Raw genomic sequence first — 26,311 nt, 5'->3', positions numbered from 1 at the left:
ATATATGTGCTTATTGCTTCTCTCTTAGTAAATTACAGTACGTAGTGGGCAAGATATAGCTCCCTCATCTCTTGAGTTCATATGTTATAGTTCAGTCACATGTAAATGTACTGGCTCTCTTCATTCCAATTCTGAAGGCACAAGGAACTGGACAGATAGACCTGGCTTGAGTCAGCTGTTTATCTGTGCATAAACCAGCTCTGGCCAAGAGGCTAGGGTTGTGTAATATAAGCTAGGACCCACTTTTGTAATCAGAATAGAGTGATAAGAGGATCATTATGTGCAGAGCAGACACTTCCAAATGTGTCCCCTGTACCAAACATTATTTTGGCCCTACCTACTTTGCATTAACTTCTTGTGTTCTCTTAGAGGGTTCTCAAGCCACTACAGATCTGACCTATCTGATGTGCTTGCCAGGTTAAGCCCTGCTATTTTGGGAGTATGTAGTGAAACCTATATACGTCTCCAGTGGCCTGGTCCTTTTATGGTGAATCTGTTCCTATTACTGTATAAAGCAACTTGAGGCCAAAATTGCCAATAACACCCTTCTCCAACTTTCTCTTAGCACTTTCAAGTTCACAAGCCTTCCTTCAGTGGCTTAAAATCATCTTATCAATCATCATAATGGCCTAAAGGCCAGTGAGTAGGGCTTGGTGAATGCATTCTTAAAGGGTATAACAGCCCTGGATGAAAAGGGGAGAAGTCTGGAGGAGAGTAGCTGACAATGATGTGTCCAGAACTGGAGAATTAGGAGTTTCATTCACAAATGTAATGGCTGGGATTTCAAACTAGACAGGGTGACAGTGATTAGTAAATGTGTTTCTCCTTCATGGGTTCCCTTGACTCCCAGGAGCTTTCCAAGATTTGTGCTTCCCAGTTGAGGCTTTGGACACATCTTGTTTCAATGATGTTTTTCAATGACTCTAAAATTCCTTTCCTGACACTCCTTACTAGAGTAGCAATTGGTATTTCAAGGATTCTGCTCTCAGCCAAATTTCCTTTCGGATATTGAGGTTGGCGTACAGGGATTGCTAACCTAGAGGATGTTGAGAGAGAAGCCTTTTCTATTCCTCAAAGCACCAAAGTAAGCTTCTCTGGAGAAACTATCCCCTCTTGAGATCTTGGGATAGATTCCTTCCAAAAGAGTCCAACTCTCTGCTCAAGTCTTGCTGCTTCTTCTGGAATTTGCTTTGCTTTTTATAAATAGAATTATCCTGACTTTTTCAAGCTAAGAGTTACTTATTGTCAGATTGAGAATCTACACTCTTTAAAATGAAGTGGGGAGAACCCCAGAGCCAAAACCAAGCAACTTCCTAGCATGAGGAATTTCACTTGGAGTATTTGAAATCTGGACAAACGTTGGTGTACTTTCACTGTCCTCTTCGATGAAGTCAGTTTAAGTTGCAATAAATTGGATATGGGTCCATTGCTTTGGATCCTCTATCTCCTTCCTCCAGTCGTTTAGTTAGCAAGTTACAATAGTATTTATTACAAATAGCAATAATAGTTAACATTTATTGAGCAATTACTATGTACAAAACACTGTTCTACATTTTTCACAGTCTCTATCTGGTAAAATTGTTAAGATGATTATATAACACATAAAAAGTACCTAGCATACAATGGTCAGTCAATGAATTGTAGTATTCATATATTCACTATTTCCCATTCTATTCCTTCTCCCTTAAAACATACTTGGATCAGGCCTACTATAAGTATATACTTTCTAATTTCAGAGATGACATCTTGGCTGCTCCACCATCCTTTCATCCAACTCCAAAGTAACAGTTTTTAGACTTTTCCATATCTCTCATGCCTCATTCATACCTACTTCTAACTTTGGCCTCCTAATTTGCTGATGAAATCATACAAATTCCCTCATTTCTCCTCCATGTCACCTAAGTCAGTACTGCTCAAACTTTAATGCATGTAAGTCACCTGCAGATCTGCTTACATTGCAGATTCTGAGTCAGAAGGTCTGGGGTGGAACCTGAGAAGATTGTAATTTCTAATGTTTCTGACTGAAGCAAATATTGCTGGATGGATCAGATGTTGTGTAACAAGGACCTAAAGAAGATCATAGTTCATTAACTCCATGTTTTTTTTCACAGAAGAGGCGATTGAGACTTAAAAATGTTAAATAAATTTTCTCAAGGTCACACAGCTAGTAAATGGTAAAGTCCAAACTTGAACCCAGCTCCTGATTCTCATGTACCCTCTACTTCTGTAATTATTTCTTAAAGCAATTCCTTGATGTTGAATTGCTTTTTCTACCTCACCTAAGCCTATGGGGATCTTCTTGGAGCTTATGTCTGATCTGAACATAACTTTGTTTTGCTGAATTATTATTATACTTATTTTAAAGTTTCCTTACAAATAGTTTTAAATTATTTTGGCTAGAAATATCTCATAACTAGTGCACGAAAACTTCAAATAACTCTGAGACAGCAGATTCCACTGTTCATAGAGTTTTTATTAGTATAAAAGGAGAAGCAAGGCTGATTCAGATATTTGGGGATAATGTTCAGATTTGTTGGCGGAAGAGAGAGAAAGAAGTTCAAAATATGCTCCCGCTTCTGGGCCTAAAACATGCCAGTTGTGTCTGAAGAGAGTTGAGGTGCTCTTTTCTCAATGGGGGAAAGGGACAATTGTCAGTTTACTGGCTAGATGAAGTAGGAAATTCAAGGATTTCCACAGAGAAGTATTTCAAAATATTTATTGCCATTCCCTGCAACTCGGGGTGCCTGCAGATTGATGAGATTACTTGAGATAATTTGATAGCCTGAGATTCCATGACAGTTGATAATTTGCAGGAGAAGGCTCTTAAGCATCATTGGAATCTACCCAGTTGAGTTTGTTTTTGGCAGCTGTACTATGGATGTAATAGTAGCCATTTAGTAATGCCTAATGGTATCTCCAACTTTCTCAGTTTCCTCTGGCTATATTGCTTTTAAATGTAGATTTGGGATAGTGTGCTAAATTTATCCTTTTTTTAATTCAAAATAAAGTCAGAAAATATCATTCTCATAAACTGGGTGGGTATAAATACAGCAACCTTGGAAATCTTAAATTTGTATTTCAGACCCTATTACCCAGGCACCTTTCTGCTAGCCAGAAACAGTACATTCATATATTAGACAAAGTACTCAAGCAAGACAGCCTATTCTTGAATATTCAAGGGGCAGAAGAAAGCTGGCTTCTGAGTTCCTGAGACTGTGTTAACCTTGAATGAATATCATTTTGTTGAATCTTCTTAATAAAATCTTATGAAATATTGCTCCCCTTTTTTTCCTTTTGCAAATGAGCAAATATATAATCAGAGAAGTTAACTAAGTTGCTCACGGTCACAGAGGTAGCATTTGGCATCTGGGATTTAAACCCAAATCTAACACCAAGACCCTTAAGTATCATATCATGCTGCTTTCAAGCTCCTAAATTAGGAAGGGGACAGACTCAAATGTCACAGCCATCTTTCATAAATATTCTACTATTATTTACTCATTCACCTTCTTACTATTTTGCCTTGAATAGAAATAAGATCAGAAGAATAATAGGAACCCTAGGAAGTAAGTAGATAAAGGACATTCCTTTTACCTCTGGGCTCCCATAGCACTAGACTCAACAGTCTAAAGGTATTTTAGTAATGTCCGCCCCCAGTGCCTAGATTGTAGAAGGAGCCCAGTTAATACTTGTTGAATGAACGAATGAGTGAATAAATCTGGGGGAATTATCTACCTAGTTTGAGACTTCCTGGCAGATTATACATCCTTTTTCATGTTCCTGGTCAACTACATGTGACTGTCTAGGTATCCAGAGATACACATGCTCATTCAGAAATTGCCATCCTGATATACACAAACTCATAGAGATACATCACCACATAAATGAATACTTGATGTATTTGTTTCCTGCTGCTGTAACAAAGTACCACAAAGTGGGTGGCTTAAAGCAGAAGAAATATATTTTCTCACAGTTGTGGAGGCTAGAAGTCTGAAATCAAGGCGTTGGCAAGGTCATACTCCATCCACACCTCTAGGGAAGGATCATTCCTGGTCTCTTTCAGCTGCTAGCAGCCCCAGGACATTCCTTGGTGTGAGGCAACATAACTCTAATTTCTGCTTCTGTTTCACATGGTTGCTTTCCTGTGTGTGTGTGTGTGTGTGTGTGTGTGTGTGTGTATCTCCTCACATGGTGTTTTCATTATAAGGACACCAGTGACATTGAATTAGGGCCCATCCTAAGGTCCTCATCATGATTGCATCTGCAAAAACCTTATTTTCAAATAAGGTCACATTCACAAGTACTGGTGGTTAGGACCTCAATATATCTTTTTGAGGGGTACAATTCAACCTATAACATTTTATCCTCTGGCCTTCCAAAATTCATGCCCTTCCCATGGGAAAAACGCATTCACTCTATCACAACATCCCCTAAAGTCCTAACCCATTCCAGCACCAATTCTAAGTTTAAAATCTCAACTAAATATAATCAACTTAAACAAATCTCATCTAATTCATCTAAATAAGGTATGAATGAGACTCAAGAGTAAAATTCCTGTCTATTTGAAGACCTGTGAAACCTAGGGAAAAAGTTAATTGCTTCCAAAATACAATAGTGGGACAGGCACAGGATAGGCATTCTCATTCCAAAAGGAAAATATTAGAAAGAAAAAAGGGGCCATGGGTCCCAAGCAAGTCTGAAACCCAACAGAGAACATTCTATTAGATTTCAAGTCCCAAAATTAATTCTCTGTGGTGTGATGCTCTGTCCCTTGGACCTGGAAACCTTGCCCTCTTGGCCAACCAGGGCAATGACCCTGCCTTTTCTGCCTAAGGAGATGCCATTGGCCCAGGCCTCTGTATGCATGGATCTGCCCTTGAAGTCATTCTTCCTTCATTTTGTCTCATCTCTGCCTCTTTTAGCCCAGACTAGTAGTGTTTCTGATGGTATAAAATTTTCATAAACTTGTTGATCACCTCATTCACAGGTAACAGGGGTTAGGACTTCAATATAACTTTTGGGAGGACATAATTTAGCCCATAATACTTGGGTATGCACAAAAAGATGCATTCCTATATCTGTGCATCATAGAACATCTGTGTATAGTGCGAAGATGGGTTGAGGATCAGCAAATACTTGTGGTTTGATCTATAAAGCACATACTGGTGTTCTTGCTATTCCTTAATCATGCTAAGTACATTCCTGCCTCAAGACTTTTGCACTTACTTTTCCTCTGCCTAAAACTCTTCCCTTTACCCCAGATATTTGCATGGCTTACTCCCTCTCTTCATTCAGATCTCTGTTGAAATATTGCCTCCTCAGAGAAGCCTTCCTTATCTGTTCTATACAAAATTATCCATCCCTACCCACTGCTAACATTCTTAATCATTCTTGCCTGCTTCATTTTTATCCATTACATTTAATACTACCTGACCATTATATATTTTTTTCCTACTTTTTTTAAATTTAAGATTATTATGGGGGTACAAAAGTTCAGGTTATGTATATTGCCCATGCTCCCCTCATCCCCCCGAGTCAGAGCTTCAAGCGTGTCCATTCCCTAGACTGTGCGCATCGTACTCATGATGGGTGTATACCTATGTATTTGTTTTGTTTATTGCCTGTCTCTCCTTACTGGAATGTAAGCTTCATGAGGGCTGGGATTTTTGTTTGTTATTTGATGCTGCTATTTTCTTCAGAACCTAAAATGGTGCATGGCACATGTTGGACACTTGATATTTATTCATGCAATTAATAAACAGAGAGGAAGAGGGCTTTTATGGAGCATCTATTTAATGCTCTTTCATATTTTACCTTATTTACTACTCAAATGCCTGGGGATTTTGTAACACAAATACACAGGAAGAATCATGTGAAAGCACATGTGAAAAATCAGTGTCTGAAAATTCTCTAGTGGAACAAAGTGACTAAGGCCTCTCCTATTATGTAGGGGATTGGTGGTTTCATTCCATTTAGCAACTTTTTACTCTGGAGGTTCAAATATATATAAACCATAGTCACTACCCTCAAGGAGCTAAGAGTTTAGTTCAGAACAACTTGTTTTTGAAAGAGGCTTGAGTATTAACCAGACAACAGAATAAGGGAGCAATATATATAAGGGCACACATACATGAAAGGCCATGGCATTTCTGTCAACACACACACACAAACACACACACACACAAAACTACATACTATATTATCTTTTTTTTTTACTATATTATCTTAATTGTCATCAGCAGCACCAGTACCATGTGTTGCATTTACTACATGCCAGGCACCATGCCAGGCACTAGGGTGAAGGACAAGTATGGCTTTATCTGTGCTGTAAAGATATTTATGGTCCAATTGGGTGTGTGAGACCCATAAGAAAATAGTTATATAAGGCAGTGCAGAATGCCCAACATGAATGGAACAGACAGCTGGTGCTCCAGGAATTCAGGTTTAAGACCAACCATAGTGGACAAGATCATTGGAAAAGACCTCACGGAGGTGGCAAGGCTTAAGTTAAGCCTTGAAGGTGCAATTTTGTCAAGGACAGAAAGGAAAGAGAGGCAATTTTTGTGGGGAAAAGAGGTGGTCCAAACTCAGCCCACTAGACAAAGTTCCATGACGGCAGGAAACAAGTCTTCCTTTTTTAGCACCATGTTCCTGGTGCTTAGCACATGGCCTGATAGTAGAAAGTTACTAATACTTGTGGTCATGATGTGTAACCTCTGAGTAGACTAGTTTCGATGAAGCACAAACTCTGCATGGGTGAGCAGTTAGGATAAAGGTAGTTTATATAAAGTATTTTGTGCACCTGTGATACTGATGCCCTTAAAGACGCATCCTGTCCAAATACTAGGTGTCTAAAAAAAACTTTGGAGGAAGGGAGTAGGGGTTAGGGAACTGAGCCAAAATTGTCTTTGTAAATCCATGACATCTCCTAGCCTGCCCATGCTTCCCATCTGTATATTTACTCACACACTCAATTTCCCACCTGCCATTCATTCTTTTGCATATTTATTATACTTACATATTTGCTTGGAATCTGAAAATCTACTTTGCATATGGGGCTAAAAGTTGTGAGCAGGGCCTGATATAGCTAAAGTATACTATATCCTACCTTTAGAAAATATCTTTACTATTACTGTAGCCAGGAAGTCTACTAAAAATTGACTCTGAATACATACATGATTTTTGCAACTTTAGGAACATGGAGTGTACTTTAGAATTAAGCAGCTCAGTTTGATTTCCTTTTTATTACTCTAGGCAGGGACAAAGAGACTAGATGTTAAATTAACCAAATGTGAGCTATAGTTCACTTAAAATTCCCAAAGCCAGATCAAGTGCTTAGGCATACAGGCAGAAGCACCTAAGAAGAGTGTGGGTTGCAGGAACTGGAACAAAAGTTGCTACACAGAAAGGAGCTACATACAGGTTTATAGAAGTGCCAATGTAGAGATTAAGAGTAAACTGAAGTACAAAGCAGGCACTATTGACAAATAGGAAAAAATACACGTTATGGGCTCTAACCAGCACTCCTTGAATATAAACGCAATCAGGAAGAGGTATTAGAATCTATTGAAAATATTTCCTCAGGCTAGAAAACAATTATACCTATACTCTTGTGATAACCCAGGGTTTCTCAATTTTGGCACTATTGATATTTTGAGCCAGATAATTTTTTTCCTGTAGTGGGATATACTGTGCATTGCAGGATGTTTAGCAATATCCCTGGCCTCTACCCACTAGATGCCAGTAGCAGGCCCCCAGTTGTGACAATGTATGTGTTTATTTCTCTTTATGTACATGTATGAGAGTTTCTCTAGGATAGAGATCTAGAAGCAGACTTGGGTCATAGTGTATACACATTTTCAGTTTTATCAGGGATGGCTCTTTAGGGTAAAGGTACCAACTCATAGCTCAATCCCCTCTTCTCCACCTCAGCCGTTGGCAATGTATGTGTTCCTATTTTCCTGTATCTTCTGTTATTTGGAATTACCAGACTTCAAACTTACTAATTTTCCAATCTAGGGGGTAAGAAATGGTAATATGTGGCTTTAATTCACATTTCCTTTCTAAAAGATTATGCATTATTTCAAATGTTTATTAGCCATTCAGATTTCCTTTTCTGTGAAAGATCTATTTATTCATTTGCCCTTTTTTGTAGTTATTTTTTCTTACTGATTTAGAAGAGTTCTATATATATTTTGTACACTAATTATTTGTTGATTATATGTGTTGTAAATATTTTTCATGATCTTTAGATTGTCTTTCTTGAGAAAAGTTGCAAATAATAGCACAGAAAGTTTCCATATATTCTTCATCTAATTTCCCCAATCATGACACATTTGTAAAAATTAAACAATTAAAATTGGTATGATATGGTATTAACAAAACTACAGTTTTATTTGAATTTCCCCAATTTATCCACTATTGCCCCTTTTTCTGTTTCCAGGATACAATCCAAGATACATATTGTATTTAATCTTCATGTCTTTTTAGTCTCCAATTTCCCGTGACAATTTATTTCTCTTTGATTACTTTGACACTTTTGAATGGTCGTGGTCTATTATTTTGTAGAATGTAACTCGATTTGGGATTTTTCTGATGTTTTCTTATGACTAGACTGAGGTAATGGATTTTGGGAGAGAACCCCACAGAGAAGATGTGACCTTTCTCATCGTGTCATATTATAGGGTACATGATATGCACATGACTTATTATTGGAGGTGTTAACCTTGATCACTTGGTTAAGCTTGTCTGCCAGGTTTCTCCACTGTAAGGTCACCATTTTCTCATTTTCAATCAAGTCACAAAGTCCAGCCCCCACTCAAGGGAAGAGGAATTAGCTTGACTTCCTGAAGGAGGAAATATCAAAGAATGTGTGGCCATATGTTAAAACCACCAGAGTAATTAATAAATATTTTGTGGGAGAAACTTTTAGGATATGCAAGCATTCTCCCTTCCCTTCCCTTCTTCCCTCCTTCCCTCCCCTTCCCTCCCCTTCCCTCCCCTCTCCTTCCCTTCCCTTCTCCACTCTTCTCCAGACAGTGTTTCACTGTGTTACCCAGGCTGGAGTGCAGTGGTGTGATCATAGCCCATTGCAACCTCAAACACCTGGGTTCAAGTGATCCTTCTGCCTCAGTCCCCCAAGTAGCTGGGACTACAGGATTGTGCCACCACACCTAGCTAATTTTTCTATATTTGTAGAGATGGAGGTCTTACTCTTGCTCAGGCTGGCCTTAAGCTCCTGGCCTCAAGCGATCATTTTGCCTTGGCCTCCCAAAATGCTAGGATTACAGGCATGAGCAACCATGCCTGACCATGTTGTATATGGATTTTATAATTTTGAGGTATATTCCTTCTGTGCCTAGTTTGTTGGGTGTTTTATCATGATATGGTCCTGGATTTTGTCAAATGCTTTTTCTATGTCTATTGAGATGACCATATGGTGTTCATTTTTCCTTCTGTTTATGTGATGAATCACATTTATTTACCTACTTATATTGAACCATCCTTGCATCCCTGGAAAGAAACCCATTTGATTATGGTGAATTGTTAATATCTTTTTAATGTGCTGTTGAATTTGGTTTGCTAGTATTTTTTTGAGGACTTTTGCATCTATGTTCATAAAGGATATTGGTCTGTACTTTTGCTTTTTCATTGAGTCCTTTCCTAGCTTTGGTATTACGGTGATACTGGCTTTGTAGAATGAGCTGGGGAGAATTCCTTCCTTCTCGATGTTATGGAATAATTTCTGTATAATGGGTGCCAGTTCTTCTTTGTAGGTCTGGTAGAATTTGGCTGTGAATCATTTTGTTCTGGGGATTTTCCTTATTGGGAGGTTTTTATTACTGCCTTAAGCTGGCTGCTTATTACTGGTCTGTGCAGGATTTCTATTTCTTTCTAATTCAGGCTTGGGAGTTTGTGTGTTTCCAGGAATTCATCTATTTCCTCACAGTTTTATAGTTTCTTTGCATAGAGGTTTTTGTACTATTCCTGGATGACATTTTGTATTTTTGTGGTATCACTTTTTGATATTAAGTAAAAGTTTATTGATGTTAGATGTTACCAATTTCTTCTTTTATCTTGTTATGATTTTTTTCTAAACTAAATAATAAAAAAACAGATCTGTTAGTTACAACTTTAAACCAAAGTCCTTTTTTAAAATTTACTATTTCATGATATTATGGGGGTACAAACGTTTTGGTTACACAAATTGCATTTGACCAGCTTGAATCAAATTATAAATGTGTCTGTCACCCCGATAGTGTATATTATACCCATTAGGTATGAATTTGCACATCTCATCCCTGCCACCTGCTTAAGTTCCAATAAATGCTATTTCTATGTGTGCACACAGGTGTTGATCAATTAGTTCAAATTTAATGATGAGTACGTGTAATGTTTGTTTTTCCATTCTTGTGAAACTTCACTTAGAACAATGGTCTCCAGCTGCATCCAGGTTAATACAAGAGGTATTAGTTCACTATTTTTCATGGCTGAGTAGTACTCCATGATATACATATACCACATATTATTATTCCACTCATGTATTGATGGGCACTTGATTTATTTCCAGATCTTAGCAATTATGAACTGTGCTGCTATGAACATTTGAGCGTAGGTGTTTTTTTACAGAATGCTCTTTTTTCCTTTGGGTAAATACCTAGTAGTGGGATTGCTGGATCAAATGGTACTTCTACTTTTAGTTCTTTGAGGTAGCTCCATACTACTTTCCATAGAGGTTGTACTAGTTTGTGGTCCCACCAGCAGTGCATGAGTGTTCCTATCTCTCTGATTCCAGGCCAACATGTGTTATTTTTGGAATTTCTGATATATGCCACTCTCACTAGAGTTAAATGATTATCTAATTGTGGTTTTGATTTGTATTTTTCTGATGACTAGAAATGTTGAGCATTTTTCCTAGGTTTGTTGGCCATTAGTCTATCTTCTTTTGAAAAGTTTCTGTTCATGTTTTTTGCCCACTTATTAATGGGGTTGTTTGATTTTTTCTTGCTGATTCGCTTGAGTTCTTACAGATTCTAGTTATGAGCTCTTTATTGGATATACACCATGCAAATATTTTCTCCCATTCTGTAGATTGTCTATTTGCTCTAATGATTGTTTCCTTGGCTGTGCAGCAGCTTCTAAATTTGATCAGGTCCCATTATTTATTTTTGTTTCTGTTGTGATTGCCTTTGGGGTCCTCTTCATAAATTCTTTGCCTAGGCCTATGTCTACAAGAGCTATTCCCACATTTTCTTCTATAATTCTTACGGTTTCATGCCTTAGGTTTAAGTCTGTTATCCATCATAAGTTGACTTTTGTGAGTGGTGTGAGATAGGGATTCTGATTCAGTCTTCTACATGTGGCTCTCCAATTTTCCCAGCACCATTCATTGAATAGGGATTGTTTTCCCGAGTGTATGTTTTTGTCTGCTTTGTCAAGGATCAGATGGCAATATGAGGATAGTTTTATATCTGGGTTTTCTGTTCTGATCCATTGGTCTGTGTCACTGTTCTTGTACCGGCACCATGCGGTTTTGGTTACCATAACCTAGTAATATAGCTTGAAGTCTGGTAAATTGATGCCTCCCAATTTGTTCTTTTTGCTTAAGGTTGCTTTGGCTATACAGGGTCTTCTCTGGTTCCATATGAAGCATAGAGTTATTTTTTCTAGGTCTGCAAAAATTATGTTGGTATTTTAATATGGATTGCATTGAATCTGTAGATCACGTTGGATAGTATAGACATTTTAAAAATGTTGATTCTGCTCTACGAACATGGCCACCTGTTTGTGTCCTCTGCTATTTCCTTCCTCAGTGTTTTGTAGTTTTCCCTATAGAGGTCTTTCACCTTCTTAGTTAAATATATTCCTAAGTATTGTATTTTCTTTGTTGCCATTGTGAAAGTTATTGAGTCTTTGATTTGGTTCTCAGGTTTACTATTGTTGGTGTATTTGAATGCTATTTTTGTATACATTGATTTTGTAACCTGAGTCTTTGCTGAATTTATTTATCAATTCCAGTATTCTTTTGGCAGAATGTTTGGGGTTTTCTAAATATAAGAGCATATCATAAGCAAAGAGTGATAGTGTGAGCCCTTCTGCCCCCATTTGGATGCCCTTGATTTCCTTCTCTTGTCTGATTGCTCTAGCTAGGATTTCTAGTACTATATTGAATAAAAGTGGTGATAATGGGCAACCTTGTCTAGTTCCAGTTCTAAGTGGGAATGCTTTCAATTTTTCCCCCATTCAGTAAGATGATGGCTATGGGTTTGTCATATATGCCTTTTACCATTTTGAGGTAGGTCCTGTCTGTGCCTGTTTTGGTAACCATTCTTATCATAAAAGGGTCCTGAATTTTGTCAAATTTTTTTTCTGTATCTATGGAGAGCATCATATGGTCTTTATTTTTAGTTCTGTTTTTGTGGTGAATTGCATTTATAGATTTGCATATGTTGAACCATCCCTGAATCTCTGGGATGAAGCCCACTTGGATGTGATTGATTAGTTTTTTGATGAGTAGCTGAATTCAGTATGCTAGGAATTTATTGAGCATTTTTGCTTCTATATTCATAAGGGATATTGGTCTGTAGTTTTCTTTTTTGTTGAGTCCTTTCCTGGCTTGGGAATCAAGGTAATGTTGACTTCATAAAATGTGTTGGAGAGGATTCCTTCCATCTTGATGTTATGGAAATACATTTATATAATAGGTACCAGTTCTTCCTTGTAGGTCTGGTAAAATTTGGGTGTGTAACCATCTGGTCCAGAACTTTTTTGTTGTTGGAAGATTTTTTATTGCTGCCTCAATGTCATTACTTGGTATTGGTGTTTTCAGGAATTGGATTTCTTCATGCTTGATGGTGTGGAGGCTCTGTGTTTCTGTGAATTTTTCCATTTCATCCATATTTTTGTGTTTACGTGTATATAGATTTTTATAGTATTCATAGATGATATGTAATATTTCCTTGGCATCAGTTGTAATTTCTCTTTTTTCATTCCTAAGTGAGCTTAATAGAGCCCTTTATATTCTGCTTCTGGTTAATCTAGCAAGGGGCATGTCAATTTTCTTTATCATTTCAAAGAACCAACTTTTTGTTTCATTAATCTTCTGTATATTTCTTTTGTTATCAATTTCATTTAGTTCTGCTCTGATCTTGCTTATTTCTTTTCTTCTGGCTTGGTTTGGTATTGGTTTGCTATTCTTTTTCCAGTTCCTTGAGACTATTCATTAGATAATTGATTTGTGATCTATCTGTCTTTTGGATGTAGAAATTTATGGCTATGAATTTTTGTCTCAAGATTGCTTTAGCTGTGTCCCACAGATTTTGATAACTTATGTTTCCTTTATCTTTTAGTGTGAAGAATGTTTTGATTCCCATCTTAATTTCTGCTTTGACCCAATGATTGTTTAGCAGTAGGTTGTTTAGTTTCCATGACTTTGTGTAGAGATGAGTGTTTCTGTTGGAGTGATTTCTAATTTTATTACACTGTGGTATGAGATGAATGGTATAATTTCTATTTTTTTTAAATTTGTTGAGACATGTTTTGTGGCCTTTGATATGGTCAATTTTAGAAAATGTTCCATGAGCTGATGTGAAGAATGTATATTCAGTGGTTTCTGGGTAGATGTTCTGTAAATGTCTGTTGGGCCCATTTATTCTAGAATTCTGTTTAAATCCATTGTTTGTTTATTTTCTCTTTGGAGGATGTGTCATTTTCTTTGGGAGGGGTGTTGAAATCCCTGGCTATTACACTGCAGTTTATTATTTTGTTTAGATCAAGGAGGATTTGCTTTACAAATCTGGACGCACCCGTGTTTGGTGCATAAATATTTAAAATCATTAGGTCTTCTTGTTGAATTGTTCCCATTACCATTATATAATGACCATCTTTATCTTTCTTTACTTTTGTTTATTTGAAGCCTATTTTATCTGATATGAGAACTGCTACACCAACTTTCTTTTTGTTTCCATTTGCATGGAATATTGTTTTACATCCCTTCACCTTGATTCTTAATGAGACTTTGTGGGTTAAATGTGTTTCCCAGAGAAAGCAGATCCTTGGCTTGTATTTTTATATCCATTCAGTGAGCCTAAGTCTCTTCAGTGGAGACTTCAAGCCATTCACATTTATTAAAAGAATTGATAAATGGGGTGGATTTCTGTTTGTTCTGTTGAGTAGAACTTTGTTGCTTTGTTTTATATTTGAGCCATTGTGACATCTGGGCTTTGTTCTTTAGATTTTGGGTCATTTTACACTGGCGTGTGTCTGTTGTGCTGATGTATGTATAATGCAGTTCTGTTCACCTCATGCCAGGCGGGTCTTATCTTGACAAATTGTATCAGTGTTTGCTTGTCTGAGAAAGTCTTTATTTTCACTTCATATGTGAAACTTGGTTTTGCAGGATAGTAAATTCTAGGCTGGGTATTATTCTGTTTGAGAAGACTGGGAATGAAGCCCCAATCCCTTCTGGCTTGTAAGGTCTCAGTTGAAAAGTCTGCAGTTAATCTGATAGGTTTTTCTTTGTAAATTACCTGATGCTTTCACCTTATGGCTTGTATGAGCACTTCTTTCATGTTTATTTTGGCCAGTCTGATGACTGTGTTTTGTGGTGTTTGCCTCTTTGAGAGGAATTTCCCAGGAATCCTTTGAGCATTTTTTACCTGGATCTCTAGATTTCTAATAAGGCCAGGGACATTTTTATCAATTATTTCCTCCAATAGGTTTTCCAACCCTTGTATATTTTCTTGTTCACCCTCAGAGATGCATATGATTCTCATGTTAGGTCTCTTTACATAATCCCATATTTCCTGTAGTCTTTGTTCATTCCTCTTATTTGTCTGCTTTCTTTGACTGACTTGTTTAATTGAAAAGTGTTCTCTTCAAGCTCTGAGATTCTTTCTTCTGCCTGATCTTACCTGTTCTTAAGGCTTTCTACTGTGTTTTGTGTGTCCTTGACTAAATTTTTCATTTCCAGAAGTTCTGTTTGATTTTTCAATTTCCTTAGTGACTTTTTATTTATTTCCTGCATTGTTGTGTGGTTTCTATGTGTTGGGTTTCTATTTTTTTGTGTGTGTATTTCATTGAACTTTCTTACAGTTCATGTTCAAAATTCTTCATCTGTTATTTCAATATTCTGATTTTGGTTTGTATCCATTGATAAGAGCGCTGGTGTTCATAGCATTTATTGACTCAATTATATATGTTGTGGTTGATTTTCACCAACAAGCACCCCCTCAGTGATTTAACTGGACATATTGTTATCTAAACAGAAGAAAATACACAGTAAGCCACAGCTGCTCCACATGAGGAATAAGCGAAAAAAACTATGCACGTATGAAGAATCAGTGTGATAGATTACCACCAAAAGGGAATACCAGCTCTGTGGTATCCTTTGTAATGTATTCTTTTTCATTTTTGATTGAGTTTATTTAAGTCCTTACTTTTCAATTTTTGGTTAATCTTGCTAGGGGTATATCCATTTTGTTTGTCTTTTCAAAGAAGCCACTTTTTGTTTCATTGATCCTTTGCATTATGTTTTTGTTTTCCATTTTGCTTAGTTATACTCTGAGTTTTGTTATTTTTTTAATCTGGTGGCTTTGGGTTTGGTTTGCTCTTTTCTTTTTTTTTTTTTTTTTTTTTTTTTTGCATTTTCTTGTGATGTAACCTCAGGTTGTTATTTGTGATCTCTCTGTCTTTTGCTGGAAGCATTTAAGGCTATGAACTTTCCCCTTAGCACTGCTGTTTCTATATCTCATAAATTTTGGAAGCTTGTGTCCCTTTTGTCATTCACTTTGAAGAATACACATATATTTTTTATTTTATTTTATTTTATTTTATTTTTGAGACAGGGTCTCGCTCTGTTGCATGGGCTAGAGTGCCATGGTGTCAGCCTACCTCACAGCAAACTCAAACCACTAGGTGCAAGCAATCCTACCGCCACAGCCTCCCGAGTAGCTGGGATTACAGGCATGCACCACTATTCCGGGCTAATTTTTTCTATATATATATTTTTAGTTTTCCAGCTAATTTCTTTCTATTTTTTTTAGTAGAGACAGGGTCTCACTCTTGCTCCGGCTGGTCTCGAACTCCTGAGCTCAAACAATCCACCTGCCTTGCCCTCCCACAGTGCTAGGATCACAGGTGTGAGCCACCGTGCCCAGCCCTTGAAGAATATTTTGATTTCCATTTTAATTTCATCATTGATTCTAGGATCATTCAGCAGCAGGTTGTTTAATTTCCACAACATTTTGTGGATTTGGGAGTTTCTGTTGGAATTGATTTCGACTTTTATTCTACTGTGGTCTGAGAAGATGCATGGTATAATTTTTTTTTCCCTTTTTTAATTCAGAATATTCTAGGGCTACAAAGCAGTCTGAGGTCCTGAGATGAAATTATTTCAAGTAATGCCAATGTTCAAAAGTGGATAGTTCATGGTATATTGTAATCCACTTTAGTTCCCTGGATAAGAAAATAGGTTCTCAAGAACAAAGTTTGGTGATCACAGTTTGGGAATTGAAGTACTTAATTAGTTGTAAACTACTACTGGCAGCAGTGTATATATATTCACATGGCACTGCTTTTATGAAATCCTAACTCCATAGGACATTTTTTTCATTCTAATCTTTTCTATTTTGAAAATATCAAACAACAAATTGAAAATGTAAGTGAAAGAAGCCTATGCTTTGGTGGTATGAAACTTTCCATCCAGGACAAGAGTCTGGCACAAGAATTATCATCAACTGTATGACTGGAATTTAATTTCTATTAAGGTAAACACAAGTATTTCTATAGATTACTATAGGGTGTGGAACAATGAATTAGGCACAAATTCCCCGATCTTTCCCACAGCCTCCCCAGGAAGAATCTTGGAAAGCAAAAAGACCTCACTGTGTAGAAAGGATGGAATGACAGGGGCTATGGAGCACTGTGGAAATGCCATACAGGGTTGAACAATAGGAAAAATGTAAACTTATTAGGAATAGGAAAAGACTGGGAAAAGGCAGAACAATATGGTACCCTGAAACAGACATCCTTTCTTTTGCTCCCCCACCTATTCAGGTGAAAGCAGCTGAGCTAAGTTTTAGGGTAGCACAGCTTTTGGATTTCTTGGGGGATTCTGAACTTCAGGGATCTTTTTCATTGCTTTGTTATTTGGGTAGGACTGGATGGTGGGGGAGGAGCAGGAAGGACCAAAATGGAATCCAAAGGACAGGAAGTAAAGACTGACTGATCAATCTAGGTCACTTTGCTTAGATTACAAGAGAGGAAAGGAAGCAGGATTCAGTAATGATACTGTTCCGTCATAAAGCACATATATTTGCCTGGTATTTCCCTCAACATGATATGTTAAAGCAACTAAGCATGACAAGAGGGTGCAAAAATCTAACACTGGTGTTTTGTGGTACATTCGTAAACCATCAATGTGGGGGGGAGGGGTTCAGATTTCTCACTTTCTTCTACAGCCAACATCAAATTAAGTCCTACCAATTTTATCTTCTTAATATCAGAGGCCATAGAGCTTTTTGTGGGCAGGCTGTACCATAGCTTCTCATAAGACCATCTTAATAGTTCTCAAATATATCCCATCTTCTCTGTCCCTACTGCCTTTGTCCTAGGTCTGGCTGTCATTATTTTGCTCATGATTTATTGTAGTATCTTTCTAACTGATCCCTTTGCCTCTGACCTGATTCCTTCCAATCAATACTCTACATTGGCCACCAGAATAATCTTTCTAAAATGGAGACAGTATAGCTATTACAATGGTTAAGTTTGGGCATTTTGGGATCAGACTGCCAGGATTTGTATCGTAGTTCAACCACTTACCTCGAATAAGTTGTCTAACTCCCCTGTCCTTCAGCCACTCCATTTATAAAATGAGGATAGTAGGAGTATCTCTCTTACAGGGTTAAGTGGGAATTAAAATAATGAATTTCAAGCATTTAAAACAATATCTTATGCATTGTAAATGTTCATTATATAAAAGCTATTGTTGTTTTTATAATCTGACAATGTCACCTTTCTACCTCCCCATCAGAGGTCACAAATTCAAATCCTTACAGAGACATTCATTCATTTGTGTGAAGTAAATTAATAAAGTAGGCAGGGAAATGCATCATTCATCTAAAGGGGACAGCCTATTCTTGTCACACAGAGATGAAGTTTTAGCCTTGCCAGATCTTATTTTTTAAGCCAATAATGAAATCAATATTATTCTGTAAAAAAATAACTCCAAATATGGCTTCTTATTAGTAACTTTTAAATCTATGGGCCAAAAAAAAAAAAAAAAATCCAACCTAAAATCACGAAACACTTTCTGACTCATGGGCCTCCAGTTTGTAACTTCTGAGTCATTAAAATCCAAATTCCTCAACACTGAATTTGATACCTTGCTTTAGACATTGTTTCATTTTCTCATAGTTCTATCAGTCAGTTTCTTTGATTTGAGTTGCAGGGAGAGAGGAAAATTGGCCTCAAAGATTTCCTTCCAGCCCACAGAACTGAAAGTGCTCCTTAGGTCTCTTTTCCCCTCGGGGTGATACTCAAAACATATTAACAGCCCTGTAACAGTCCCAGTAGACCTCAGTAGATCCTGAAGGGCCCTGAGGCAGGCCAGGCATTAACCCTTTAGTTGTGTTAAACAAGATCAGTTTCTTTGATTGCAAGCCACTGAAATCAGCACTAAGTGACAGAGTTTCTAGGAAGCCTACAGAATCAGACTCAGAAAATAGGCAAGAACCAAGCACCACAGTCATAATTGCACTACAGGATATGTGGACACTGTTATTGCTACTACTGCTACTGGAATCCCACAGTTGGTACTGATGCCATCTCTGGCATTGACCACTGCTGTTGAGATCATCATAACTGCTGTACCTAGAAACCAAATGTTGTTTCTGCTTTCACTTATACAACGTGTACTTTTTTCCCTCTTGTTTCTTTGCATAATTTACTCCAGAATCAAATGTCCTGAGCCAAGTTCAGATCATGTAGCCATCATACTTTAGGAGCCTGAGGGTAGGAAAAAGTGAGTATCTGCATCTGAACTCATCCTTTTCCTCTTTCATCTTGTTATGATGGAAGAAGGGGACCTCTTTCTTTCTATGACTAGTCCTCATCCTGTGCTTTAGATCCAACTCACTTCTGCCTTCTCAGAAACTTTATTACTTCTCCCTTTTGTATCTTAAACTTCTCTGTCTTTATGTGAGCTTTTCTATCAGTAATTAAATATGCTGTAGTTGCTTCCATCTTAAAAAATAAAATATTTGCATTTCCCTAATAATTAGAGATGTTGAGCACTTCTTTATATGTTTCCTGGCCATTATTTTGTCTTCTTTTGAAAAGTTTCTGTTCATGTCCTTTGCCCATTTATTGATGGGGTTGTTTGATTTTTTTAAGTTCTATATAGATTGTTATCAGCCCTTTATTGGATGTGTAGAAAGCAGATACTTTCTCCCATTCTGTAGATTGTCTATTCGCTCAAATGATAGTTTCCTTGGTTGTGCAGAACCTTTTTAATTTTATCAGGTCCCATTTGTTTATTTGTGTTGCTGCTGTGATTGCTTTGGGGGTCTTCTTCATAAATTATTTGCCTAGGCCAATGTCTGAAAGAGTCTTCCCTACATTTTCTTCTAGGATTCTTAAGGTTTCATGCCTTAGGTTTAAGTCTGCTATCCATCTTAAATTGATTTTTGTAAGAGATGAGAGGTGGGGATCCAGTTTCAGTTTTCTGCATCTGGTTATCCAGTTTTCCCAGCACCATTTATTGAATTGAGATTCTCTTCCGCAGAGTATATTTTTGTCTGCTTTGTCAAAGATTGGATGACAATATGTGGATGGTTTCATATTTGGGTTCTCAGTCACGTTCCAAAGGTCTATATCTCTTTTCTTGTGCCAGTACCAGCTGTTTGTTTACGATAGCCTTAAAGTACAGCTTGAAGTCCGGTAGACTGATAACTCCCAGTTTTTTGTTCTTTGTTTTTTGTTTTTTTTTTTTTTTTTTTTTGCTTAAGGTTGCTTTGGCATTATGAAGTCCTCTCTGGTTCCATACAAAGTGCAGAATTATTTTTTCTAGGTCTGCTAAGAATGATGATGGTACTTTGATAGGGACTGCATTAATTGTGTAGATCACTTCTAGGTAGTATGAACATTTTAACAATATTGATTCTGCCAGTCCATGAGCATGGTAGATTTTTCCATCTGTGTATATCTTGTATAATTTCTTTTCTCAGTGTTTGGTAGTTCTCCCTATATATGTCTCCTACCTGTTTCTTTAAATATATTCCTAGATATTTAATTTTCTTTGTGTTATTGTGAAAGGTGCTGAGTTTTTTATTTGATTTTCTGCTTGACTATTGGCATAAATGAATGCCAATGATTTGTATACATTAATTTTGTATCCTGAGACTTTACAGAATTCATTTACCAATTTCAGAAGTCTCTTGGTTGAATCCTTGGGGTTTTCTAGATATAATATCATATCACTGGCAAAGAGTGAGAGTTTGATCTCTTCTTCCCCCATTTCGATGCCATTAATTTTCCTCTCTTATCTAATTGCTCTGGCAATGACTTCTAGCACTATGTTGACTAGAAGTGGAGATAGTGGGCAACCTTGTCTGGTTCCTTTTCTAAGTGGGAATGTTTTCAATTTTTTTCCATTCAATATGATATTTGCTGTGGGTTTATCATATATGGCCTTAATAATTTTAAAGTATGTCCCATCTATGCCTGTTTTGTTAAGAGTTTTTATCATAATTGTGTGCTGGATTTTGTCAAATGCTTTTTGTGCATCTATTGAGAGAATCATATGGTCTTTGTTCTTGGTTTTATTTATGTGGTGAATTGCATTTATAGATTTGTGCATGTTGAACCAGCTTTGCATCTGGGAGATAAAGCCCACCTCATCATCATGAATTATTTTTTTGATGTGCTGTTGGATTCAGGTTTGCCAAAATTTTGTTGAGGAGTTTTGCATCTATGTTCATGAGGGATATTGGTCTGTAGTTTTCCTTTTTTGTTGCGTCCTTTCCTGGCTTTAGTCTCGAGGTGATATTGGCTTTGTAGAATGAGTTGAGGAAGATACCATTTTTCTCAATTTTGTGGAATAATTTCTGCAGTATAGGTATGAGTTCCTTTTTTGTAGGTTTGGTAAAATTTGGGTGTGAACCCATCTGGTCTGGGACTTTTCCTTTTTGGAAGGTTTTTAATTGTTGCTCCAATTTCTGTGCTTGATATTGGTCTGTTCAGGAATTCTATTTCCTCCTGAGTGAACTCACACAGGTTGTATATTTCCAGGAATTTGTCCATTTCCTTCACATTACATAGTTTTGGGGCATATAGATTTTTATAGTATTCAAAGATTATGTTTTGTATTTCCACAATGTCTGTGGTGACCTCTCTTTTTTCATGTCTAATTGCATTTATTACAGTCCTTTCCATTCTTGTTCCTATCAATCTAGCAAGAGGGCCATCAATTTTGTTTATCTTTTTGAAAAACCAGCTTTTGGTTTCATTGATCTTCTGTATAGTTCTTTTGTTCTCAATTTCATTTAGTTTTGCTCTGATCTCAGTTATTTCTTTTTTTCTGCTAGGTTTAGAACTAATTTCTTCTTCCTTTTCCAGTTTCTTGATATAGTTCATTAGTTTGTTGATTTTTGAGCTTTCTGTTTTTTGGATGTTGGCAGTTAATGCTATCAGTTTTCGTCTCAGGAATGCTTTTGCTGTATCCCACAGATTTTGATAACTTGTGTCCCTGTTATCATTTATTTCAAAGAATCTTTTGATTTCCTTCTTTATCTTCTCCTTGACCCAATAGGCATTCAGCAATAGATTGTTTAATTTCCATGACTTTGTGAAGTGGTGAGTGTTTCTGTTGGAATTGGACTCTAAGTTTATACTACTGTGGTCTGAGAAGATACATGGTATAATTTCTATTTTTTTAAATTTGTTGTGGTCTGTTTTGTGGCCTAGGATGTGATCGATTTTGCAAAATGTTCCATGGGTTGAACAGAAGAATGTATGTTCAGCTTTATTTGGGTGGATTATTCTGTAGATGGCTGTTAGAGCCATTTGTTCTAGCGCTCTGTTTAAGTCCATTATTTCTTTGCTTATTGTCTGCTTGGAGGGTCTGTCCTCTTCAGTCATTGGGGTGTTGAAATCCCCAGCTACTATGGTGTTACTTTTTATCATGCTATTTAGATCAAACAGGGTTTGCTTTATGTATCTGGGCGCTCCTGCGTTGGGTGCATAAATAGTAAGAAATGTTAAGTCTTCCTGTTAGATTTTTCCTTTCACTATTATATAGTGACCATCTTTGTGGTTCCTTACTTTTGCTGTTTTAAAGGTTATGTTATCTGAAATAAGTATAGCTGCTCCTGCTTTCTTTTGGCTTCCATTTGCCTGGACATTTGTTTTCCATCCCTTGCCCTTGAGTCTGAAAGTATCTTTGTTGGTTAGATGCATGTCCTGTAGACAGCAGATACTCGGCTCATGTGTTTTTATATACTCCACCAGTCTATGTCTCTTCAGAGGACAATTCAAGCCATTCACATTTATTGAGAGGATTGATATTTGGGGTAGTTCATATTGTTGGATAAATTCTTGTTCTGTTTTACCTCTCAAACCATTGTGCAATCCCGGTTATGGACTTTATCTCTTGAGTGATTTTACTTTGGAGAGTGTCTATTGCTCCATTCAGTATATAATGCAAGTCTAAGTACTTCCCATAGGGCAGGTCTGGAGACTTCATTTATTTTTATGGATGAATAATATCCCATTATATGGACCCAATTTTACGTTCAAGTGTTTTGGCCAGTCTCTTGTTTTCCCAACTGGTATTCATACTCTAGACAGCTGCAGTGGTAAACAGATGCTGCTGATTGTTTTCAGTGAACATAGTGAGCTCTGAGTAAGATCAAATAAGGCCAATAGTTTTAAATGAGGCTTTTTGAGGGAACTGCCAGATAGATCAAATAGTGACAATTCTCTAGAAATGGGGATTTTTGAGGCGTTCCAAACCAAATCTGTCCCTTTCGTTAGCTTTAGGCTGTTGATTCACAAATGCCATGGTACTGAGGCTATTGTAGAGTTGGAAGGGAAAATGGGACCAGATCAATTTAACCTGTCACAAAGCTTGTTATATGTACTGAGAGTCATACTTTAAAAAGAAAAAAAAAACACTTTTTGGATTGTTGCAAGACTTTGATTAATTTTCAGAGTTCTAAAAAAGTTGATTTTGAGAATTACAGCAATTATCTCATTGCTTTTATAGAGGAAAAGATTTTTTAAAGAATCTTACTCCACCTTTTTAAAAATCTCAACTTGTAAATGTTTTTTAATGAATATAAAGAATGTCATTCTGTCAGTGTACTCTGATTCATTTAGTCATTTGCTGATGGACATTTAGGTTGTTTCTCATATTTTTGTACCACAAAGAGATATTTATCCAAATATAAGTTTATACCAGTGTGTGAGAATATCCATACAATAATAGTGAGGAACTTCAGCATTCCACTAACAGCACAAAACAGATTATTGAGGTATAAAATCAACAAAAATACCAGACTTTAATTGGACTCTAGAAAAATGAATTTAACAGGCATTTACTGACATTCTACCCAAAAACTGCAGAATATACATTCTTCTCATCAGCACATGGAATATTTTCCAAGACAGACCATATGTTAGCCCACAAAACAAGTTTCAATACCTTTTAAAAAACTGAAATCATATCAGGTATCTTCTTAGAATGCAATAAATAAAACTAGAAATCAATTCCAAGAGGAACTTTCAAAATTGTACAAATACATGGAAATTAACCTACTCCTGAATGATCTTTGGGTCAATAATGAAACTCAGAAATTAAAAACATATTCAAAATGAATGAAAATAGTGATCCAACATATTATAACCCTGGGATACAGCAAAATCAGTGCCAAGAGACAATTTTATAGCACTAAATGCCTACATGATAAAGATAGGGAAATCACAAATTAACAACCTAACATCACACCTCAAGGAACTAGAAACACAAGAACAAACTATACTCAAAGCAAGAAGAAAAAATCAGAGCAGAACTAAATAGAGACACAAAAAATAAATGAGAAGAAGGAGAAGAAGAAGGAGGAAGAAGGAGGGAGAGGAAGAAAGAAGAAGAGGAAGAAAAGAAAATAAAAATAAAGGATTAATTAAACAAAAAGTTGATTCTGGAGAGTTCAAGACAAAAAATAGAGAATAGAGTGTGGTCTGGCTGTGCCCGCCCAGCCAGCGAGTGCAGTGGGATCTGACCCACAGGAGAATGTCCTGCTCCCCTACTGACCTCCACATCCACTCAGTCAGGTACCTGCCTGAAGTAGGTGCAAAATCGTGACACCAGATGGCAGGCCCTGTGGAGAGGGGCCAATAGCGGGAAGCATCTTGAACTCCCCGGTGCTCTGGGATAGGACTGCACTGGGAGGGAGAGGGACTTGTCTGAGCTACCACTCAAGGGAGTTAGGAGACTGGCACCTCGCCTCTGGTGGTCAGCAGGACCAGAACAACGGAGGTGAACACTGAAAAGGGGGCTCTACCCTGGAAACCGCTGACAATTAGACCGGCTCAGGGCAGATCAGAAATAGCAAGCCCTCCTGCTAGACAGGTGCAAGATTGCGGGACAGGGACACACAAGGGAAAACATGCATCCTGTTGACTCAGCTCCCGATCCGGCATCCGCCAACTCCTGAACAGTCGCCCCCAGCTCTAGCACTCTGCGGGTGGGTGGCCGCCATTTTGGGGGTCCACAACCCAGAGGCTGTGGCACGCTAGGGTTTCGGGCAGCACCCCTTCTCCAGCCCGGGGACTCTCGCGGACAGGTGTGACAGGCTCCGCCCTTCCATGACTTATTGTTGGCTATCCCGGCCTGTTTCGATGGGCGAATTTTGAGTGCTTCCCCAAAATGCTAATTCCCCAGTCCTGGGAGGATACCACCTGTGGGATTCCCAGGCTCTGAGGTGCTAGGCATTCTAAGGCATCACCCCTCCCCCTTGCACAGCAACTTTCACAATGAGGGAGGTGGGCTCCACCCCTGGAGGTAGGGAGAGGCAAGAAAACCCACTTTCCCCTGTGCAACTCATGTGAATCTGCAGGGCCTTGGTGCAGATCAATAGTTGACCGCCCAGTGATTTGGCCTGTCAGACTGGATTAGGACATCTAATAGGATCATAACTCTGGGGCCTGCATTCTGAGTCCGGGCGGCTGCCAAAAGTGGGGTTCACAATCAGGGAAGGAAAATCTTGGCCCGAGGCCACAGCAGATGCACCAAGTAACCCATCTTATCAGGAGCAGTCTCCCAAGTGTGGTGGAAGAACCCTGAATAACATATTAGCGGCTCCCCCTAGCAAAAGATCAAGCAACCACAGAAGCCCACACATCCAGGCTGGTAGGCAGCAGTTGTGATCTGTCTTGCTCCTACGACCACTTTAAGGGGAAATAGGGTCCAAGGAACCCTTGGGAGTGGCATGATCATTCCTAAAGATTGAGGCATTAGTATTCCTCACCCAGGGACCAGAAACCAACACAGAGGCATTGGATTACCTCAATAACTGGCTCCTCCACATAATCTACAACCAATGACAGAGAGGGTAACCCCACAGCTCAAGACAGTGCCCTCCATCTCAAGCTATTAGAGGGCAGTGGAATTATACACACAGGTGTGATTCACCACATGGGATATTAAGCTGGGGGACCAAACTCGCTAATCTCCACTGACAAGAGGTAAAGACAACAGGTCGGAGGTAATCAAACTTGCCAAAATACCTATGAGGCAATACAAGACCAGCGCACCTCCTCCCACCACTGTTAAGGAACATCCCTTGGGGGCTTGATGTTAAGGGCACAAACCAGTCCTAGCACTCCCAGTTCTCAATCAATTACCCTGATGAGAAAGATCCAGAGAAAGAACACAGGGAATACGAAAGAACAGAGAGAAAAATCGCCCCCCAAAGAAATCATGAGACCCTCATTTGGATACTAAATAGCATGATAAATAGTAATGCCATAGTAGCGGGGGATTTCAACACTGCACTGTCTATAATGAACAGGTCCTCCAAACAAAAATTAAGCGAAGAAATAATAGTCTTAAACAGAGCTCTAGAACAAATGGGTCTAACAGACATCTACAGAACATTCCACCCAAATAAAGCCGAATATACATTCTTTTCATCAGCTCATGGAACTTTCTCCAAAATCGACAATATCCTGGGCCACAAATCAGACCTCAAGAAATTAAAAAAATAGAAATTGTACCATGTATGAACTCATCTAACTGGTGGTCAGCTCATGT

Source organism: Eulemur rufifrons, chromosome 30 (assembly GCF_041146395.1).
Source record: "Eulemur rufifrons isolate Redbay chromosome 30, OSU_ERuf_1, whole genome shotgun sequence".
NCBI classification, from domain to species: domain Eukaryota; kingdom Metazoa; phylum Chordata; class Mammalia; order Primates; family Lemuridae; genus Eulemur; species Eulemur rufifrons.
This window is presented reverse-complemented; position numbering follows the sequence as displayed.